The sequence below is a fragment of the Taeniopygia guttata genome, chromosome 13 (assembly GCF_048771995.1).
Source record: "Taeniopygia guttata chromosome 13, bTaeGut7.mat, whole genome shotgun sequence".
NCBI lineage: Eukaryota > Metazoa > Chordata > Aves > Passeriformes > Estrildidae > Taeniopygia > Taeniopygia guttata.
Window position 1 is genome coordinate 9590471 of NC_133038.1, and position 17488 is coordinate 9607958.

At 60.0% G+C, this 17488-nt stretch overlaps 1 protein-coding gene across 1 annotated transcript in view; it reads left to right on the forward strand.

Moving 5' to 3' along the window:
* PPARGC1B (PPARG coactivator 1 beta) overlaps nucleotides 1-17488 on the forward strand; it is a 46150-nt gene that overhangs the window by 12019 nt on the left and 16643 nt on the right. The window lies entirely within an intron of this gene.

Below are 17488 nucleotides of genomic sequence, written 5' to 3' on the forward strand. Positions count from 1 at the left end.
AAGTCCACGCTGGTGCTGGGATTTTGCTCGATCAGTGGAGGAGGCAGTGCATGAAGTCAACTATTGGGGATGGAGTATTTTCCACTTGTATTTCAGTGGGTGTTTTCATGGGTTTCAAGCTGTGGTCCACCCTTCCCAGCATCTTTCATCTCTAGAGCTCACACAGCTCCTGGGAGGGTGCAGGGCTTTGAAAGGGCTTTGAGGCTTCAAGGGCTCATCCCACTGCTTTGAGGCAGCATCTCCCACCGTTGCCAGGGAAGGGCCTCTCTCTCCTATTCTTGAACTCGGCAGTCACCGAGTTCCTCAGGTTCCTGGGTTAATCTGTTCCTGCCTTTAATGAGCTGCCTCATTAAAGTGTTTTTCCCTAATAACCAGCCCTCAGGGCTGGGAGATGTTCAGCCGCAGACAACTGGAGACCTGCAGGCTGCAAAGGGCTGCTTGGGCTGCGTGTGGGGTGCAGGATGAGCACCATCCCTCTTCTCCCACACAGTGCCAAAAAGGCTGTGAAGGGAGCAGCTCAAAGCACCCCAAACCTGCCTCTCCTGGGCTCCAGCACCAGATCTACTGCACTCACAAACTACAGGGCAGGCTGTACTGAGGGTGGCATCTGCCCCTGGAGTGCAGCAAACTGGGGATACTGGGACTAACTCATCCTGCTGCAGAGTCTTCCCACAAAATGTTCTTATCCAGGGATGTGCAGCACAGGGACTGTTGCACGTTACCCTAGAAGCCAAACCTGTGGGTGCACGCCTGCACCCCTTGGGCTGGGAGGAATCTGCCCAGCCCTAATGAGGGGGTTTGAGCTGCTTGCCTTGGTGCCTGGGAGCTGATCTGGCTGGTTTGGATAAATGGAAGTGTAAATCTCCCTCCTGAGGGCCTGCTCTGTGTGAGGGAGTGCACACACAGCTTGCAGCTGTGGCCTCCCAGGAACATCCATCCTGCAGGCATCTGTCCCACCTGGTCCCCTTGTCCTGCAGGTATCTGTCCCACCGGGTCCCCTTGTCCTGCAGGCATCTGTCCCACCTGGTCCCCTTGTCCTGCAGGCATCTGTCCCACTGGGTCCCCTTGTCCTGCATGCATCTGTCCCACCTGGTCCCCTTGTCCTGCAGGCATCTGTCCCACCTGGTCCCCTTGTCCTGCAGGCATCTGTCCCACCTGGTCCCCTTGTCCTGCAGGCCTCTGTCCCACCTGGTCCCCCAGCTCCGTGGTGGCTGCCCTGGGTGAGCAGGGTGAGGGGTGACAGTCCTCCTTGGAGCAGTGGCTCCAAAGGAGCAGCTTCAGCAGAGCCTGTGGTGAGGCAGCAGCTGCCACAGCCCCTGTGCCCAGGCCGTGCTTTTTAGGGTGCCAATGATGCAAGGCAGGAAGGTGCCTGGTTCTGGGGCTGCTCCGTTTATATTTAGCTGACCCAGTTGCTGAGCAGGGGCTGCTGGTCCCTCCTGGAGCTGCACTTGGGGTGCTGTGAGGGAATGCAGCAGCAGCATCAGCTGCATCCCTGCATCCCTGCAGCCTGCAGCCTGCTCTGGAAGGGCTGGACTGTGCTGGCGCCCACCCTGCAGCCTGCCAGCCCCTCAGCACCCCTCCCAGCCTCCCCCATCCAGCAGCACCCCAGATTCCCCAGGGAAGGAGGAGCCCAGCAGAGATGGAGAGGCAGCAATTGCTGCTGCAGGAGCAGCCTGAGGTTGTGCACAGACTGAGGCAGGATCAGGCAGTGCTCCAGCCCCGTTCCTGGAGCCATCCCATGGGCTTCTCCTGCCTCTCCAGCCTCAGCTCACCCCGCCTGCATCCCGCTGCTGTCTGTGGTGGGTGCTGCCGGTGTGCGAGGGGCTTCAGGGAACTCCTGGAAAGCGCCGGGCTGCCAAAACACATCCTCTTGTGCCAAGCACCTGCGAGGCAGCTGCTTCCCCAGGGCAGGAAGGAGATAAAAAGAAAATCTCTTTCAAAGGCAGGGTGGCCTCCTCCCCAGGATCAGGGCGTGTGGCCAGGATGCTTTCCCGAAAAGAGCGCTGTCCCTGCTTGGTGAGGGGCTGGAGGGGACGTGGTGTTCCCAGCCCCATGGCCCCGTGGCTGCGTGTTTGCAGGGCTGTTGTGGTTGGCACACCTGGAGAAAGGCGAGTCCCCAAGGCAGGGCAGAGCAAAGCACTTGCTGCGGAAAGGGAAATTAATTACGGGCGCTTTGCTGCACTCCAAGTGACTGCAAAGGCTGATGCTTCTCCTGTTGGCCGATAAACTAATTGTAACGGCAAAACCTCAACAAAAGCCAGGCTCTTAAATGCTTTCTTAATTAATAATTCTCAATAATCACTTGACGTCAATGACCAATTAAAACTTTGGAGAAGGGAAGTTGTTGTTAAGTGCCCGATACCTTTGCTCCTCAGTTGCTGCAGCGCTGATGAATCCTGCAGAAAAGCACCGGGAAAGCCAAGCCCGATGTTTTTAAAGGAAAACATTAAGCAGGAAAAACGTGAATATTCACGTGAGTGTCCACAGGGACAAGAGGAGGGAAGCTGAGCAGTCACTTGGCTCTGCTGCTCCCTGCTGAGCAGCCAGCAAGGGATGGCAATGCAGGCAGCCAGAGGGGTGGCACCAGGGGTGCCCCTTCCTGCCCCTCTGCTGTGCTGAGCCCCCAGGGACAGGATGAGTGGAAGGGCATCTTTTCAAGGAGTCCATATTCAAGGGGTCTTTAAGGTCCTGCTGAATGTCCTGTCCCATGGTGGGTCCTTTATTTGTCATGTGCGTCCTTCTCCTCCTCCTCTTTCTCCTCCTTCTTCCCACAGCCTGCCTGAGGTCAGCATCTCCCAGCTCAGCCCTGCCAGGCCTGAAAGCATCACCAGCTGGATTTTATTGGGTGGGAGTTGAGTGGTCCCCAATCCATCTCCTGTTCAGTGGAGCCTCTGGAAAGCTGCCATTCATCTCCCTGCAGTGCTGGTGGCTGCAGCGCAGTGCTGGGAGGGTTAATGTCCTCCTCCTCCTTCTTCTCCTCCTCCTCCTCCTTCTCTCAGCTTCACAGCCATCTTAAAACTGCTGGAGCCAGAGCTGTGCACTCCCTGCTCCCACTCCTTTTACAGTATGGGCTGGCTGGCCAGGGAGCCCGGCCGGCTCCTCCATCCGTCCAACTCTTTTCCTTCTTTGGATGTGCCCTGCTCCGGCTGCCCGGGCACTGCCTCCCCCCACGGGACCCGTGCCCCTGGCGAGGGGCAGTGGCCGGGGCCAGGGGTGCCATGGCTGGGCTCAGCAGTGCCAGGCTGAGATTTTTGCCCACGTTTCTCCAGGACAGCTCTGGGTGTCTGCCAAGGTGGATGCCAGCGGCTCCCGGGCACCGCTGGCACTGAGGGAGCACTTTATACCTGCAAATCCCTCGGTGGGCTCTAGGAAAATCCTCCCGTGGGAAGGGTGGGAGCCAGAGGAGGGTGAGGAGCATGGCAGAGGGGGGAAGGAGCTTTGTGGCACAGTACCCCGTCCAGGATGGGCACGGGGCTGATCCCAGCGGGGCAGCAGCAGTGGGGGAAAGCAGTGGGAGCTCTCCCTGCCTCAGGCAGGCAGGCTCTGCTCCCCACCGAGCTCTTCCCTGCCTGTCACCCCTCACAGCTGGCCCTGGGGTCCCGGGGGTGTTGCTGGGGGCCGTGGGAGAGTTGCTGAGCGTGTGCTGGTGGCCAGGCCCAGCCCTGGCTCTCTGTGTGTCAGGACAGCAGCAGCACGGGCTCCTGCCTCTGGAGGCAGCGTGGCCTCTTACCCAAATACCAGCCACTGCCCAAGGGTTTGTGCCCCTCCTGAGCCGGGGAGAAGCAGGGGAAAGGCCTCTGGGGCCGAGGGGGGAGGCAGAAACAGGGCGTCCCCGTGTCCCCTCTGTGCTGCTTCAGCAGATGTCAGCACAGGGAGGAGGAGGAGGAGGAGGAGGAGGAGGAGGTCACCCAGGGATCACATCTGGGGATTTTTTGGGTTGCTGAAAGTCCGTGCATAGGATGGTGCCTGAAAAGGGATGAGGGGAGAAGGGGGAGCCGCCCCAAAAGGCACAGGGAGGGCTTTGGTTCTGTGGGTCCCCGTGGGTCAGTGGCAGGAAAAGTGGGGACACTCTGAGGGGTCCAAGTGTCATTCCAAGTGGCTTTTTCATGAGCCCTGTGCCAGCTCCTGCCTGTCCCTGTAAGGGGACAGCAGCCTGGGGTGTGAGACCCCTGGTGTCCCTGGTGTCCCTGCAGCCACCAGGCTCAGTCCAGCCGGGGGCTGGGACGCCCAGAGCAGGGACTGTCACCTCTGTCCCTGCTGGGGATGCTCTGGGGGGCTGTGTCCCACCCTCCCAGGGATGGCAGGAGGAGGGATGGCAGCAGGGTGGGATGGCAGCAGGGCGGGGTGGCAGCAGGGCGGGGTGGCAGCAGGATGGGTGGCAGCAGGATGGGTGACAGCAGGATGGGATGGCAGCAGGGCGGGGTGGCAGGAGGATGGGATGGCAGGAGGATGGGGTGGCAGCAGGGTGGGATGGCAGGAGGAGGGATGGCAGCAGGATGGGATGGCAGGAGGAGGGATGGCAGTAGGATGGGATGCCTGGAGTTCCATCCCGCTTGGCCCTGTGTCAGTGGCACTCGGTGCCAGGAGTTGGGGGGTGGCTGCTGCGAGTCCCAGCAGGGCCACAGCCCAGCCTGGCTGCCTGGCCACCCCTCCTTTTCACCCCTTCCTCCCAGATGTGCTGATGGAGGCACGCAGGCCTCCTGCCAAAGGAGGGGTGGCTTTGCTGTGGCTTCCCTGCCTCCAGAGCTCAGGGGTGGCTCCTCAGCCGAGGCAGCCACGGGTGCCAGGGCTCAGCCTGGCTGCACTGGCTGTCTCCCTGGCACTGCAGGCACAGGATCCTTTGCCAAGCCCCGGGGTCACACCAGGATTTACCTCTCTGCTGCACGTCCCAGAGGGAAGGAGATGGAGGCACCCATGGCTCCCTGCCCCTCCTGCCTCTCTGCACCAGCTGGGGCTGGTCTGGTTGAGGAAGATCCCTGGATTTTGGCAGTGGGGAAGCCACGGGAAAGGCACCCCTGCTTTGCCAGAAACCAGTCAGCAGGAGCAGGGGGAGCCCCTTCCCACCCTGCTCATGCCAGCACATGCAAACCCTGGTGAGGTGCAGAGTGGGGGATTTAGACTCACCCTCATCTCTCAGGGAGACACCCAGGGAAAAGGTTTGTGGATTATTTCATGCTTTGCACCCAGTGTGGGCCAGTGTGAGCCTGTGGATGTGTCCAGGCAGCCCCAGCCATGGGTGAGGGGAGCATCAGTGCAGCCCCTGGCTCCTCTCACACCAAAGGCAGCAGCTGCAGGATAATAAATGAGGAGTCTATATTTAGCCCCTGTGTCTGGAGCAGCGTCACAGCCTTGCCAGAGGGTTTTACCATTCACCACAGGCAGGTTTCCCTGCTCCTCCAGCTCCATGCCACCTCTGCAGAAAAGCTCATCAAAGACATCCAGCTGGAAAAGCATCCTGAACAGAAAAAGTGATACCTGCACAAAATCTCAGCCCAGGGATGACAGAGCTGAGCATTCCAGGGAGCCTTGGAAGGAGCTGCCTTGGGGCCCTCCTCCTTTGGCAAAGGCTTTATTTTGTTGCACAGAATTTTGTAGTAAAGAAAACAGGGATGGAGCTGTTCCTTGTGCCACCCCAGCCCGGTGCCAGTTGCTGTCCCAGCCCGTGGAGCTGCTGATCCCTGCGGTCCCCAAACCCCCCCAGCAGCCTGGCTGTGCCCTGCAGCTGCCAGGAGCAGCTGGGGTGGGGAGGGGACAGCTCCTGATGGAGCTGCTGGGCCCCACTGACTGAGTCAGTGGCAGTGCCTGGTAATCCCTGTTGAAATTCCAGGAGGGCTGGAGGCTTGTGCAAAGGCTGGGGAGCCCTGTGCAGAGCCAGGCCCTGCTTTCCTGGCATCCCAGACTGCCAGGCTGGAATGAGGAGATTTGCATGAAGATTCCTGGTGCTCGAATCTGGGATTTTCCCTGCATTTTGCAACGTCTGAGGATGCTGGGAACAGATGCTGTCCACTGCTGGCTCCTCCTGGCCTGGGGAGGGTTTTTCCAGGCAGAGCCAAGCACTGAGCCCTTGCCATGGGGTGTGAGTGTGGCAGAGGCAGCTGGTGACAGGAATGGTGACCAGCTCTGCCCAGGCCTTCCTTTGTGGCTCGCAGCACCAGGATTTTTGTCCTGCACCCTTCCTTCTACAGGGTTCCTGCATTTCCCAGGGGAAATGCCAACGTGAGCACAGCACCGGGTAAAACTGACCAGCAATGGGGCAAACAGCCCCTTGGCACTGCCCAGCCCCACATCTCTGCTCCCAGCTGGGCACCAGGGAAGCCGTGGCTGCCCCTGGATCCCTGCAAGTGCCCAAGGCCAGGCTGGATGGGGCTTGGAGCAGCCTGGGATATGGAAGGTGTCTGTCCCTGCCCAAAACAGGGCGTGGAACAAGATCTTTAAGGTTCCCTCCCAATCCAAACCATTCCACGATTCTATGAAGGGTGCAGCACCTTCCCTGTGCTGCCCGTGGTGCCAGCTGTGCCTTGGCACTGCAGGGACACTCGAGGACACCCCAAGGACACCCCAGTGGCAGAGCTGGCTCACAGCTGAGCTGGGGGAGAGCAGCACACGGTGCTGGGGGTCAGCGAGCCCCTGCCTGCCCCCCACATCCTGGGCCCCTCGCCCACAGCAGGCGTGTTCAGCGTGGGGCAGAGGCACCCGCAGAGCCTGGGCAGCTGCCCAGGGCACTGGCAGCCATTTGGGAGGAGGAGGAGGAGGAGGAGGAAGGCACCTGACTGCCAGGCAGGAGTCCAACTAGTTGAAACAGCTCCCGTTGTGGTTTGCATAACCCAGCCTGGCTCTGGGTACACACTGGGCTGGCAGCGGGGTGGGTGGCAGGCTGAGGGTGCCCTCCGTGCCCTCTGTGCCCTCTGTCAGGCTGGGAGGGCAGGGCTGGCTGTTCTCCAGCTCCAGCCCCAGCCGTGGGGCTGTGGCCCAGCAATGTCCCTTGCCAGTCCCCAGCAGTGCCACACCGAGCACAGCCCCACTACCACCCCCTGCCTCCCTGCAGGACCCTCCAAGGTGACACTGCAGGCTCTGACAAGGACTCCTGGCCACCTTCCCAGGTGGCAGCTCCTGGCACAGAGGCAGCAGGGGGAGAGGGATGGATAAGAGTGAGCTGGGAGCTGGAGCTGCTGGCATGCCTGGGGAGCTGCTGCCAGGCACTGGGGCCTGGCAAAGTCCTGAAGGTGGCACACCAACCCCTGCCAGCCCTCTGTGGGGTTTCAGACTACCTGGGATGTGGCACTGCCAGCCTAGAGGTGGTTTCCCCCACCCAGAGGGGACCGCTGGCTCTGATGGTCCCACCCAGGGGTGGCTCCTGTCAGACCCCGAGCTCAAGGCTGGATTTCAGGCCAGCCTGCCCTGGGGTCTCTGGCTTTGTGTTGATCCCTGGATTAGCTGGGGTCAGAAATAGGGGGGACAAGGCTTGGGGCAGGCAGGGTCAGGGCAGGGTGGTGAGGGAGCTGGCACAGCACGTGGAGCAGGTAAAGGATCTGATTTAGTGTCAGAACTCACAATTGTGGGTTTCACCCCAACTGGTTTGGGGGGAGGAGAGGGGCCCCCAACTGGTTTGGGGGGAGGAGAGGGGCCCCCAACTGGTTTGGGGGGAGGAGAGGGGCCCCAGCTGCTGCTGCAGGGAGTGCCCAGACCCCTCCTCTCATGCCCTGTTGGAGCCTGCCTGGGGTTTTGGGGAGGGGAAAGGTGTGGTCCCTCACAGGAGAGAATTTGGAATAGAACAAAGCTCTGTGAATGTGGGTTTGCATGTGCTCCTGAAGGAGCTTCTTGCCCTCATTGGGGTTTTTCTATCTGCAGATCTTGGAGCCGTTTCTTTCCAGGGTGAGTCAGTTGTTTGCAGAATAGGAAGCCCGAGGAAAGCAGGTTGGCAGCAGCAGCTCCAGGCTGTGGCTCCTAGAAAAGCTTCCTGCAGAGCCAAAAAAAGCAGGGGCAGAGCCCAGCCCTGGGGGCAGGTGGCCTGGCTGGGACAGCTGACAGTGCCTGCCTGCAGAGCCGGACACAGCAAAGCCCCAGGAAATCCCTGGAGCAAACAGGTTGTGCTGCTGCTGTGTGCCCAGCCTGCCCAGAGGTGCTGCTCAGGGTTCTCACCTCCACCATCCACCTGTGAGCCTGTCCCTGCAGCCCCAGACCTGCTGGGACCTGCTCTCCTCTCGCCTTGCCCAGCCTGGGATTTCTCACGGAACTGGAGTGGTGTCAGTACCAATAATCACTTTATCCCAGGGATTCCTGATGCCCCCCTGGAAAACACCCAGCTGGCAGCACTGCCCCTCCCCAGCAGCTTTCTGGGCACAGAGGTGTCAGAGCAGAGGCACGAGGTGACAACACTGGCTGGTGGCAGTCCCCTCTGGCCAGGACACCTCCAGAAAATGGGCAGTGATTTATTTGGGTGTAGCGGGATGGGAGAGGAGAGGGAGCCCCTGATTCAGGAGGAGAAGTGGGGGGACTCACCTCTTGCTGTCCCCAGTGATGGGGACAGGGGGGTGCAGGGTGCCAGGTGTTGTGCAGGGCAGAAGTGGGAGATGGCATGGGCATTGCAGCAGTGAGGGGTGGCCAGCAGTGCCCACACACCTGGCACAGCTGGGGCTGCCAGCTGCACTGGGCAGGCTGGGCAGGAGGAGAAGGACAGATCTGAGGGGGTTTGGGGCTAAGGACAGATCTGAGTGGGTTTGGGGCTAAGGACAGATCTGAGGGGGTTTGGGGGTAAGGACAGATCTGAGGGGGTTTGGGGGTAAGGACAGATCTGAGTGGGTTTGGGGGTGAGGACAGATCTGAGGGGGTTTGCCCTTTGCACTGAGGTTTGCATCCTCTGAGACCTCGTGCATCCAGCTGAAAACTTCATTTTCATGTGGGAGCTGAGCACAGTGAGGGCTCCCCCAGCCCCCCCATGGCAGGAGGACCAGCTCAGCCCGTGTCCAGCAGGAGAAGGGCTCCTGGAGGGTCCCACTGAGGGTTTGGTGCTGCTGGCCTGACCCCCAGCAGGGCTGGGGCTGGGCTGGCTGCGAGATCAGGCTAATGCAGGAAGATCCTCCTTGTGCCTTCTTAACCCCAGCTTGAACCTTCCCCGTCTCCTGCCTCGGCCTGGTTAGCACTGAGAGGCTGCTGGTGGCTCGGGCAGTGCCAGCCCACGGTGCCCTCCCTGCCAGGAGTGCACAGCTTGTCCAGGCAGTCCCTGCTCCTCAGCAGAGCATCAGCGAGCTGTGAAAAGGCTCTTGTGGCTCGGGGAGGTGAGGGATGTCCCACAGGGGATGGTGCCAGAGCTGGCAGGGGGGGGCTGGCAGGCAGCAGGTTCTCTCCACCTGCTTGTCAGGTGTGAAGGGGCAGGACTGGGGCAGGATCAGCTCCCGTGTCACCCAGGTTGACACCCAGTGCCAGAATGTGCTGGGAATCGCAGCCCTCACCCAGGCTGGAGCAGTTCAGGGATTCCCAGGCTGTGGCTGTGGCTCCAGGGAAGCCAAGGGGGGCTTTGGGGGCTCGGAAGATGCTGTGGGTGTGGGTGGGGAGCAGGGCTGTGCTGGCCTTGGTGGCACGAGGCAGTGATGTCCCCGTGGGCAGTGGCTCTGCCTGCCTCTCAGTGCCACCACAGCTCTGACTTCATGGTGTGGCAGCTGGAGGGACAAGTTGGTGCTCCCGACTGGGATTTGGTCATGGAGCTGGCTGGGAGGGTGAAGAGCTGCCAGCACCAGGGTGAGCAGTGCCCGTGGAGCTGAGCTGGGCTCAGGTGTGCCAGGCTGTGCCATGGGAAGATGTTTGCAATGTCCTCTGGGCAGAAAGGGCCTCATGGAGCCGTGCCAGCCTTTGAGCTGGGCACCAAACCTCCCCAGGGCTGCTCCTCCTCACTGCTGTCCCTGTGCCCACACCAGTCATGTGGCTGCTGGCTGCAGGGGCATCCGAAGAGGAAGGTCTGAAAATAATCACCCCCTCATGTTTTCCTTACAAAAGGAGGGAGTTGCCATCGTGGGGAATTCCTGTGACCAGCAGAGCTGGCTAACAGTCAGCTCCTGAGTGAGTCAGGACTTGTCCCCTGTCGTGGCACAGACCTGTCCCCCCTGCTGCCAGCCTGGCTCCGGGGGCTCCAAACCTGTGTGGAGCCACAACAGCCTTTCCTGCCAGCTCCTGTGGTGTGTGAGTGGAAGCCATCCCAGGAATTTCAGTGTCCCAGTGCTCTGCTGGCCTGCACCACAGTCCCCCTGCTCCCAGTCCCACTGGGCGTCCTCTTGGTGCTGCAGGGCTTGTGCCACCTCTTGCCCTGTCCTTGTGCCACACAGGCTGGGTGAGACCTCACAGGAGGGGAGTGAGGGGTGCTGGGGGAGCCCTGCCAGCTCCTGATCCTGTCCCTGCTCCTGTCCCTGTCCCTGCTCCTGCTCCTGTCCCTGCTCCTGCTCCTGCTCCTGTTCCTGTTCCTGCTCCTGCTCTTCTCCTGTTCCTGCTCCTGTTCCTGTTCCTGCTCCTGTTCCTGCTCCTGCTCCTGTTCCTGCTCCTGTTCCTGTTCCTGTCCTTGCTCCTGCTCCTGTTCCTGCTCCTGCTCCTGCTCCTGCTCCTGTTCCTGCTCCTCTCCTGCTTCTGTTCCTGCTCCTGTTCCTGCTCCTGTCCCTGCTCTGCTCCTGTCTCTGTTCCTGCTCCTGTCCCTGTTCCTGTTCCTGCTCCTGTCCCTGCTCCTGTCCCTGTTCCTGCTCCTGTCCCTGTTCCTGCTCCTGCTCTGCTCCTGTCCCTGCTCCTTCTCCTCCTTCTCCTTCTCCTTCTCCTTCTCCTTCTCCTTCTCCTTCTCCTTCTCCTTCTCCTTCTCCTTCTCCTTCTCCTTCTCCTTCTCCTTCTCCTTCTCCTTCTCCTTCTCCTTCTCCTTCTCCTTCTCCTTCTCCTTCTCCTTCTCCTTCTCCTTCTCCTCCTGCTCCTGCCTCTGCCCCTTCCCTGCCTGTCCCCAGGCCAGGGTGTCCCATGGCAGGGCTGGCACCTGGTGGCACATTCAGCCCCCCGTGCTCTGTGCCCAGCTCAGCTGCTGTCAACAAGGAATTTCCTAGAAAACCCCCTGATTGCTCAGCCCAGGGTGTGTGCCCTGCCTGGCAATGCCAGGGTGGCAGCACCATGGCACAGGCGTGTTTGGGTGGTGGATGGAGTTTGCCAGGCTGGCTGCTGGCAGGGTGGCTTCCCACGGGCTGCTGCAGTTTGGCCCCAGGGGTGCAGGATGGAGCTGTCACACTTGGGCACAGCTCTGGGCACTGCCTGGCACAGCACAGGGACACAGGCAGGGCTGTTTCCATGAGGTGGTGTTGAGAGAGAAGTTGTTCCTTGGGAACAGCCTGTTCCTGCTCTGTCTGCTCCTTGCACAGCCACCACCTGCCCTTGCCTTGTGCCTGGCAGCACTGGGGCTGCTTTGGGGTCTGTGGGGCTGCTTTAGGGCCTGTGGGGCTGCTTTAGGGTCTGTGGGGCTGCTTTGGGGTCTGTGGGGCTGCAGGGGTTCCCTGGTGGGTGCTGCAGAACCAAAGTGGACTCTGCAATCTGGAGCCTGAGTAAATGAGCTGAGTGGGGTGTGAACGTGCAGCTCTGTAACCTGTGATACACTTTGCTGCTGCCCTTCTTCCTAAGGCTGACACACCTTTGTTTGAAGTATTCCACCAGAATGTTGTTTATCCAGGGCATTATTACCAATATCTCAGGCTCCTTTTTTCTGTCCTGTGACTCAAGGACAGTTTAGTGCAATTTCTTCCATCTTTCCTGCATATCAAAGTTATCCTGGCAAGTTCATGTTTATTGTTTGCGGTTAATGTTTAATATTTCCCATTCCTGGCATCTCATGCTTGATCTTAATTACACCTCCCTAATGTAAGACAAAAGTCAGGGAGCGAGGCTGTGCCCGGGCTGGGGCTCAGAGCCTGGCACTGGGCACCCCTTTTCCTCCTCTGCACCCTCTTTTTTTCCCACCCAGCACGTCTCAGGCTGTGTTGGAGGGCGGCTGCTCCACGTGTGCCACTGAAACACGGAACGATTTCAGTTGGAAAGGACTTCTGAGGTCATCAGGTCTAAGCTTTGAGTCCAACCTCTGAGCCCAGGCTGTGCTGGCACAGCGTGCCCAGCGTGGGGCTGGCAGCTGCCACGTGCTGCACCCACAGGGACCAGCAGAAGTTGGTTTGGAGTGGCTCAGGAGGAAGAAAGAGCTGCTGTTTTCTCAGTCCAGCTTTTAAATGAGGTTTTGCCTCTTGCTGGCTGGGCTGAATCGTTAAAACGGGTCAGTAGAAAGTTAAAAAAAAAGGAATTAAAAATTAACAGGGGGGCAGAGGGCACAATGCCTGGCAGGACAGCGAGGTGTCTCACGCTCTGGGCAGCCTGGGAGGTTCCTGTGTGCTGGGCAGGGATGAGCCTGTGCTCCCTGTGTGTGCAGGCAGGGTCCCCTCACCTCCAGGGACACACTGGGGTCTCTCAGGCTATAAATATCGGGGGTGTCAAGGGGTGACAGGGCCAAGGCACAACCCGACACCACCTCTCCCTCATCCACAGTGACATTTTGTCAAATGCCACTGGGCAGGGGGGTTGCTTATCTGCTGGCACACACTCTGGTGACCTTCACAGCTCTGGCCAGGTGCCTCCTTGCTGTATTTACACTTATTTATAGCTGTCTCCTCCATTCTCACCTCTGCCCTCCGCCCGGTGCTGGAGCCAGGCTGCCCACCCCACACATCCCGCGTCCCTCTGGGCTGGCACGGGGCTGGCACCTCCTTGGGGATGATGAGGGGCGGGCAGCAGCTGGCCTGGTGCTGATGGGTGACCCCATGGGGCTGTGTCCCCTGGCTGGGGCTGTGGGGACAGCAGGGTGCACCCCTGGGTTGGGGTCACGCCCCCAAAGCCTCCTCACTCTGCTTGTGGGGCAGCTCAGGAGGGTGCTGGGGGTCTGCTGGCAGCCAGCCCTGCCTGAAAGGGGGGAGTGGCTGTGCCCAGTGTCACACCAGCCAGCACAGTGTCACACCAGCCAGTGGCACAGCAGCCAGCACAGTGTCACACCAGCCAGTGCCACACCACGCAGTGTCACACCAGTGCCACACCAGTGTCACACCAGCCAGCCCAGTGCCACACCAGCCAGCTCTGTGTCACACCAGTGCCACACCAGTGCCACACCGGCCAGCACAGTGCCACACCAGCCAGTGCCACAGCAGCCAATGTCACACCAGCCAGCCCAGTGTCACACCAGCCAGCCCAGTGTCACACCAGCCAGTGCCACACCAGTGCCACATCAGCCAGTGCCACAGCAGCCAGCCCGGTGTCACACCAGCCAGTGTCACGTCAGCCAGCCGAGTGCCACACCAGCCAGTGTCACACCAGGCAGTGTCACACCAGCCAATGTCACACCAGCCAATGCCACAGCAGCCAGCCCAGTGCCACACAGCCAGTGTCACACCAGCCAGTGTCACACCAGCCAGCCCAGTGTCACACCAGCCAGTGCCACACCAGCCCGGTGCCAGCAGCCCGTCGTCCCGCAGTGCCCCGCGGTGCCCGTCCCGTCTCCCTGCAGGGCTGTAATCCCCGTTTGAAGCAGTCTGTGATTAGGGATTTCCCTGATAAGCCCAGACAACTCTGCAAAAGCCCTGCCCAAGGATTCTCTTCCCTTTCTCGAGGCAGGCAGGGCTGGTGGCAGCAGCTTGGTGTTCCCAGCACCTCTCCCCTGCTGCTGCTCTGGGTCCCAGCCTGAGCCTGGCTAACCTGGGGCAGTGCCCCGTGTACCAGTGTACATGTGGGTGTACATTTACCCCTCAGTGCCTCGGGCGGGCAGGGAGGAGCTGAGGAGTGGGTACAGGCCCTGGCTGCTCCCCTTGGCCCCTCCGAGCTGCTGCCTCCTTCCTTCCTCCTTTCCATGCCAGTGAGTGCCAGGGCTGCTGCAGGGCACCCCAGGGTGCAGGATGAGGCAGGGCAGGATGAGGCTCCTGAAGGTGCTGCCCTGGCCAGCAGCACTTCAGAGGCTGTCCCTGTGCACAGCCCCGTGGGTGCCATCGCCCCGTGGGTGCCACCGCCCCGCGGGTGCCATCGCCCCGTGTGCCCGCCGCCCGCGCCACCATTCTTGGCCCTGACTTCAAGGGGTTGGACCCGGGGCTCTGCAGATAAGGGTAATTTCCAGCAGTGTTGGAGTGAGACAGAGGAGAGCACCTGCAGGTCTGTGTGTCACGGTCACTGCGCTGTCCCCGGCTCTGAGCCGCTTGAGCAGAGCAGACAATGAGCTGAGCCCTTGCCTTGGTTCAGGCTGCTGTTCCCTGGAGCAGGGCTGCCCCTGCTCTCCCTGGGCTGGTGGGTGCAGCTGACCCCAGCCAGCCTCTCCAGTCCTGCAGGGCTTTCCTTTGGGGAGCCCAAATTGACGCTGAAAATGAGGAAAACATTTCCTGTCTCGTTAATCCGGGGTTTGAATTAGAGTTGGGCTTGGGGAGGAGTCCGGTGTCTCTTCTGAGATAAGACCTCACCTGCCAGAGTTCACACTGCTCCAAAGCAGAAGGACAGAAGGGGACATGTCCCACCTGCTGTCCCCAGGGCGTCAGAGCCAGCGCTGAGCTGGGACATCCTTGGATGTGGCTGCAGGTCCAGCCCAGGACACATCCCCAGAGCTTTCGGGGCCACCAGAGACAATGGCCTGCATTGAACACCCTCACAATCAGGCAGGGAGATGCATCTGAGCTCCTCGTGCTGCCGCTGCCCTGGGAAGGACAGACTGGGGACATCACAAAGGGACAGGGAGCGGGAGCAGCGTTTGCAGCCCCAGAGCGCCCAGGAGGCAGAGGGATGCTGACCACGGGGACACCAGGAGCCCTCCCAGGAGCAGGGATCCATCAGACACTGGCAGCAGCTCTCTGGTGGCAGCCTTGCTGCAGCACACCCGGGCCAGGTGTCGGGGCTGGAGGATGCCTCCCAATCTCTGAGCATGTCTCCATGGGTGTTTGCTGGCTGCACACCAAGAACCCATGGCTGATCTTCCTACAAAGTCCCGAGTAAAATTAGAACAAAAGTTCACTCCTCTCCCAAGGCAGCAGGAAGTGCAGAGGGTGGGAAAAGGGAGAGTCAGAGCAGATGAGGTCCCGTGCCCACAGGCAGTGTCCCCATCGCTGCTGCCACCCCCGAGCCGGGCAGGGGGCTGGCCCCTTCCCCAGAGGGGCTGGTGGGTCCTGAGCTGGGAGTGGTGGGTGCCCTCTGGAGCCCTGGGTGGCTGGGCTGGGTGAGTGGCACTGCCGAGCAGAGGGGATGCCTGGGGGCTGGCGTGTTGGCCCTGTGGGTGACCCCAGCAAGAAAAGGCTGTCCCTTTGTTTTATAAGGAGAGCAGGAGGCTGCAGACAGGCAGAGCTGAGTTTTGGGCATTCCTGACCTGCGGGAACATCCCCAGCGTGGCAGTGGCGGGGCAGTCCTGCCCAGAGTGCCCGCAGAGGGCAGCTCAGCAGCGTTAGATTGCAGCAGTTTATTTTTACCCAGCCCTGTTGCCAACGGGGACATGTCACATCTGTGGAGTTGATCAAAAGACATCCCGAGCACTGGTGTCAGCTGCTCCTTGTGATCTCAGCACCGGGATCTTTTCCCTGGTGGCATATCAAAAGGAGCAGGAGAATTTGGCTGCTCTGCTATTTTTAATTGCACGCACACACGCACACACAGACACACGTATATCTATGTATGTATGGCTTGGCTAAAAATAAAAGCCTTTGCCTGTGTTCCCATGGGAAGATTTGGGGAGAAGGGGGAGACAAAGTTGTCACAAGACTTTTTCTGGAGCAGGCGCCTGAGCAGGGACAGGAAGGCAGGGACAAGCCACAGCAGGTAAGGGACACATCTGAAAGGCCAAAGGATATCTGAGCCCAGAGCAGAGGGACAGAACAAGGGGACAGGCAGCATTTGTGTCCCCAGAGCTGGCAGTGGGGACTCCTGACCTGCTGCACTGCTCTGACACCTGGCAACAAAGGTTTTTGCAGGGCAGGTTAGAAAATCCCCATCCCTGGGGCCCAGTGAGGAGTCACAGCACACTCAGGGGTACCTGATTCTCTTTGTGGCACCACACTTGTGATGCCTACTTGATACACATCCCTGCAGCAGAAAGGTGAAGGGAGGGTGTGGGAGAGCATCCCCAGAGCGGGGCAGCTCCCAGAGCTTTGTCTGGGGCAGCACCAGCAGCTCCCTGCACCCCCAGCCCCACTGCAGCCCCCGGGACATGGCACTGCCTAACCAGCAGGCCATAAAACCCTCTCCCCGTCCTTGCTGTGCCCTCCAAGGTGCTCTCCCTGTTTTCCACCTCCCCTGGGATTGGGCAGGCTGGGAAGCAGGTGAGAAATGCCAAAAGGGAGTGAGTGTGTGCAGGGAGTGTCCTTTGGAGTGTCCTCAGTGTGCTGGGGAGCGTGGCAGACAGGCTCCTCAGCCTGGGGGAGCACAGTCAGTAATCCCAGATTATCCCAATTTGAAAAACAAAAAAATTAAAGAAGAGAAAGAGAGAAAAGCTGTGTTTTCCATTCCTGCAGCTGGGTTTGAAATCCCTTTTCCTTCCCACTGAGTGATGGAGGGGACCCTTCCAGGGTGCTTCAGGAGGAGGGGCCCCCACGCTCCCCTGCAGCCTCTCTCACATGCTCAGATGTTTGCCTGCTCCAAAATCCATTTGCTCTGTAAATAAACTTCCTTCCCTCGCTGCCAGAAGACTCCCCTTGGGCAGCAGTGCTGGGAGGAGTCTCACCAGAACTTTTCTTTGCCCTGGACACCGAGGCAGAACCAGGCACGGCCCTATGCCAGGGCAGGCAGCGGGTGCTGGGCGCAGCTGTGGGGTTTTGTGACTGGAATCCAGACCCAAGTGGGGCAGTGCCAGCTCCTTTCTGTGGTTAAATGGAGATTTTCAGCTCCATTCCTGCAGCTCCCATCACCCTGGGTGCTCTCAGACCCATCCATTCATTTCCACGCTGTTCTCCTCGCCCCGCAGGGTGCAGGGAGCAGCTCTGGTGGCCTTGGTGGCCTTTGGGATGTGCAGCTTCCCCTGAGGGGTGTCCTGAGTGCTTCAGGCTGAGCACCAGGAGTGAGGCTGGCCCTGTGTGCTGCTGTCCCGGGGCTCCTGTGCTGATCCCCAGGACAGCACTGGATGTCACTTTTGGGGCAGCAAGGGCAGGAATTGCCCCTGGATGTGACTTTTAGGCTACTAAGGGCAGGAATTTTTAGGGTACCAAGGGCAGGGATTGCCCCTGGATGTCATTTTTAGGATACCAAAGGCAGGGATTGCCCCTGGATGTGACTTTTAGGGTACTAAGGGCAGGAATTTTTAGGGCACCAAGGGCAGGGATTGCCCCTGGATGTCATTTTTAGGATACCAAAGGCAGGGATTGCCCCTGGATGTCACTTTTAGGGTACCAAGGGCAGGAATTGCCCCTGGATGTCATTTTTAGGATACCAAAGGCAGGGATTGCCCCTGGATGTCACTTTTAGGGTACCAAGGGCAGGAATTGCCCCT